The sequence below is a fragment of the Phalangium opilio genome, unplaced genomic scaffold, assembly GCF_054372755.1.
Source record: "Phalangium opilio isolate 3A_F unplaced genomic scaffold, DU_Popi_V2 ptg000063l_1, whole genome shotgun sequence".
Taxonomy (NCBI): Eukaryota; Metazoa; Arthropoda; class Arachnida; order Opiliones; family Phalangiidae; genus Phalangium; species Phalangium opilio.
In genome coordinates, this window is record NW_028324180.1 from 1,429,915 (window position 1) to 1,435,055 (window position 5,141).

General features: G+C 36.2%; 1 long non-coding RNA gene across 1 annotated transcript; it reads right to left on the minus strand.

The window, feature by feature from the left end:
• Positions 1-3,308: 3,308 nt before the first annotated feature.
• LOC149662136 (uncharacterized) lies at positions 3,309-4,127 on the minus strand. The gene is made up of 2 exons (XR_016368649.1): positions 3,954-4,127; positions 3,309-3,884 (listed from the first exon to the last, which is right to left on the minus strand). It is a non-coding gene; the product is annotated as an uncharacterized LOC149662136 (long non-coding RNA).
• Between the last annotated feature and the right edge of the window lie 1,014 nt (positions 4,128-5,141).

Below are 5,141 nucleotides of genomic sequence, written 5' to 3' on the forward strand. Positions count from 1 at the left end.
TATATATAGACATTACCCTTGTAATTAAAACAACTAAACTATTTTTCCAATTAATATTCCAGGAAGTTTTGCATAATATCTTTGTGTTTCTCACCAGCTGGGGTAGTCTGCGTGGCAGGTTGCATTGCGTAAATCCAACAGGGGTACAATTTGCAAAGCCTTCTGGAATATTTTTTTTCCCAAAAATTAAAAAAATTTTCATTGTCCCTTTGGTAACCCACGCGCAAAACAATAATTGCCATGTTCTAGCAGCACTGTTCCCAAACTTAAAGTTACGAGTTGCGTGACAAAATTTTAAAAATAGACCCTCAAAATCTTATATTTAAATGAACATATAATTGCCAGTAAATTGTAAAGTTTTCTTTCAACCCCCGCCCCTTTACATAACTAATATAACGAAGATTAAGATTATTTAGACATAACTACTACAAGCAGTGTATATTTTCAAGTTTGAAACATACAATTTAAAGACTAATTTCGTACAACTACATGCGTATCGTATCAACACGTGCCAGCTGCTAAGCTTCAACAGAAAGATAATTCATCATAGCTATTACCAGTATAATAAAAGAATAAACCTACGCAGCTCAAAAATATGATGATCATCATCATTATAAAAAAAACCCGCAACAAGACTTTGATAGACAAATCAAGAAATATATTCAACTTCTCCACCGAAATAACAGACACTTTAGAATGGCGTGTTCAAAGAGTGAGAGCGTCTTTGGATTAAGAACAGCAAAGATATTCAAAGAAATAATCCTACTATTGGCTTGAGTCAGTGTCTATAGAACATCAAGCTGTATCAAGGCAAAATAATACATGTCCCCTCTTTGGTTTCCCTATATAATTACGTTACGGCTTGACAAGCCATGCCTACAAGTTCATCAACGCAATAGAAGTTCATAACAGCTATGGATTCGCCAAAAAACCTTTTTCGGGCAAAGGTTGCCTCAACGTTGGTAAAATTTAGAACAGCAATGGTTTGTTTTGTTACTAAAATTATGCACTTGACTATGTTGGGAGTTCGGCGCACTCCTGTAAGCCAAGCTTCTGGGCGACAAAGTTTTGAGGGAATAAGGACTTGTCAGCATTCCTACCCTACAGGAACTGACTACCCCGCGTCCGCGGGTGGTGATATATACCCCAAATCCCCCCTCCTACACCACTAGATTAAACCTCAAGTACTTCACTCGTTACTCTAAAATACCAACTGATTAACATTGGACTTCAATTTTCGTCAAAACGCCTTAAAGGTAATATACCATGATGGTATATTACAATGTTTAACGGACGTTTGCCAAACAAAACAAGGTCGAGGGAACCAGTAAAAAAATGCTGCCAATTAATGACGTTAAGCAGTAATGCCATCTGAGTTCAATAGTAATAAATATAAAAAAAACTAAAATCAACTGGGTTGGAGATGTCGCTACCAAACACAAGGCACCTCATTAACTCTCTGAACTGAACTGCAGATTCTACATCAACAAAACAAAATCAAGCGCGATGGAATCAGTAAAAAAACTTCAATTAATGACATTAACTACCAACGCCATCTGAGTTCAATAGTAATAAAAAAAAAACCTAAAATCAACTGGATTGGAGATGTCACTAACGAAATACAAGGCACCTCATTAACTCTCTGAACTAAACTGCAGATTCTACAATAGCAAATCACTACCAATTTTAAAAAGCATCTTTAAGTATATTAGGACTAATTTAACAAACTCCCCTTCCCTTTTTTATACTTTAAAAAACTATAATATTAAAACACATGCTTACTATTTTTCTGGCAATTATATAGTCTCAATTTGACAATCCTAGGATTAAATGTGAGTAAATATTTTTTCATCATTGAATTGTTCACTTGAGAGATTAACAAAATTATTATAGGCATTCATACGATAATGTTGAAGTCTCTCACTTTTTAAATCCAACCTTCATGTATGACTGTCTTTGAACATTTTTTTAATCCCTCTCACGCATTCATTGTGAAACTTAAATTTTAGATTCATTTAAAATTAATTATAGTTACTCTTAGCTTTTCCCTGTTAAGGTCTATTTTTTGGCAGCAGGACGCAATCCCTAATTATCCTCAAAAGCCTTTCTGGTGTCAAAAAACAATTTTCTTTGGAAAAACCCTTTAAAATATGCAACTTTTACCTTTAAACGTAAAAAACAATATATTTATTGACTGGAATAAATTTATAATGAATACCATAATTAAATAACAACTAGGGAAATTAAGCCCAAATTACGTGCTGTAAATAAACGTGGCAAGTATCAAACCAAATGTTTATTTAAATTAATAATTTGCGCCTTCCAATATCATAATCATGCGTGTTTAAAAACTTGAAAATAGTCAAACAAAAACATTCTTAATGCAATTTAGTACTTTAATGATTTGAAAGTAATTTTTAAACAGGCATTACTTAAAAACATTCCTATTTGTATTTTAACTATTATATGAAATAATATTATTAACCCTAACTTTTGTCATCAATAAATTACCGTAACTGTCATTTAACTTTATTTATTAAAGGTAAAATAGTTTACAGCGCATAAAATTACCATTAATTTCATGATTACAAGTAAATAATAATTGAATCCTGTCATTTCCTATATTTAATGATAAATCAAAGCATACTTCCATTGCCTGACCTCCTAGCATTCTGGCAAATCATTTAAACACCAACTTCAATTTCCCAAAGGCTGAATCCAATTAGAATTGTACTTAAGGGCGGAGCTAATAACATTAAAACTAAATGTGTGCCTGTTATTGTATTTCTTATTATTATCGAATTGACATCTTTCCCAAAATATTGCAAAATTGGATTTGTTTTCACCCCGAAATATTGCTAAAGTACTGCTAGTTTACTAATTTAATGCCATTTTCGACAAAAAAATACTATCTTAGTTCTTTAAACTAGGTTAAAGTTAGAGCGCCACAAAAGATGGGATATTCTATATGTTTCATTTCCTATCAAGGTTAAAAGAAATTATCCATTTTGAATAAGATCTTGTTAAAACAATGACATTGGAAATGGGGCTCAAAAATTTGTAATAGAGCATCTGGTCTTGGTCCACCTGAAATAGAGAGCTTTCAGTTGGAGGAGGAGCCGAGTCTCGTGACGTAATTTATGCTGCCATATTGGTGGGTTTAAAGCAGGGATGAAGCTGAGACCACCCAATATGGCTACCAGAACCGCGGTAAGACTTGGGAGGGTGTGACGTACTACTATCCCATCTGAAAGCTCTCTATAGTGTGATACTACAATCTTTGTCAGCTTTGGTCATACAATTTAGACTAAAAATATTGATGTGACGTTCCCATAGCTCCGATCTCTCAACAATTTTCTATTGAATGATGAACTACTTCCTATACCGGGCTAACAACTGGCTAGGGGGAAGAGATAGTCTGATGTCACGCAGCCCCTATCTGGTCGGCATTTTTGCGCGTAGAATACTGTTTCCAACCGTTAGGGGGGATGAAACTCCAGTAAGAGATAGAAGGGTGTGACGTTTCAGGGTCAGAACTGTTAGCTCCCTATTCTACGGCATGCAGAAATAAGCGTTGAAATAATCAATATAAAATCACCAACGTGTCTACACAAAATTAATAAATATTAAGACCGAAGTCACAGATATTAATCAAAACGTCTTGGATTTAACCAAGACCTAAAAAGTATCGATAAGAAGAGAGTTAAGCAAGTGACTGAAGGCCCAGATATTAAAAGTTTTTTTTAAATTAAGACTTACATGCTTAAGATGCTGTTCGGACAGTGGGACAAAGGACGATCTTCCTCGTAGAGCTTAACATGGCGGGTGGGTAAAAAAGGAGAGGGCGTCGGACAGCCCCTTTAAGAAACTTATGTTCCATCACCCTATTCCATTGAATAAACTTAATTTACTGGTAGTCAATTTATTCCTTCTCAATAATTTGAAAAATTTACTTATCTCGGGTTTTCGAGCACAATTCCATTCCCCGTTTACATTTTATAACCACATTTATCATTTTTAGGGGATTTCGTGATGAAAAATACCATAACACGCGTATCTCTATGATAACACGTAACAATGACAAAACGATTTAGTCGTAGTCTGCTTTAGCCTCTGCTATGCCCGATACGAGCAAGGAGGATGCGTTGTTACAGGGTGGGAAATAAGGATTTTTTAAAACTGGACATTGGGCCAGCGACCCCCCCTGGCCTGGAATAAATAAACTGGTCCATGACCATTGACCAGGGCGCGTCGTCTGCTAAACTAAAGAAGTGGGTAATTAAAATAGTTGAGATAATGTCTGGACTCTGGTTACCCTTGAATTTTCTTAGTGGTCCCGCGGACCACTGACCCCCCTCCGATTTAATTTTTAAACTGGTCCAGGCATTTTTTAAACTGGTCATTTGCCCTGTGCCACCGCCTTATTTCCCACGCTGGTTGTATACATCGTCCTGGCTAGAAGTACGCCTTGTGCCACTCTCATGCGGCGTCAATGCGTCATGCCCTCTTTCGCTGGCCTCGTCACCAAGGCAATAGCCCACTCAATTACGCGTTAAGCTGATCCAAAATTCCGTGTGAACGTACTTTTTAAGGTATTCGTCACCAAATAGTAATTGTTTTTGAGAACATTCCTCGGCTTGAAATAGGACAACTACGAAATAATTCGACCAAATTTTATTTTATAAATATTTTTTACTATTTCAATTTCTATAAAAGTATTCTACCAAATGCATACAGAGTGCCACCAGAAGTCTCTGCGGCTACTAGAAATACTACATTTATATAGGAAGATAAGATAAGCAGCGACAAGTATATAAATGCAGGGCTATCCCTGATAAATCCCATATTCCTTTAAAAACCGTTAATACCTTCATTAACCTTGTTCCTGAATATATACAGACTAAGTAGCAGAGTCAAGTCACAGCCTCCTAGATCACGCGACTCCGTGAACGCAGGCTATATTGCAAAATAGCCAAGTCAGAATTTTCAGCCTACGACCGCGCTGAGTCCAGCTGACACTCTCACATCCTTAAAAAAAAATTCGAATAGTATGCACCCCCCTACTGCTTGCGAACCATAGAAATGATAGAGACGCCATGGGCCTGGCATAGAACCGTGTGACCCTTGTCTGTCGTAGCGTT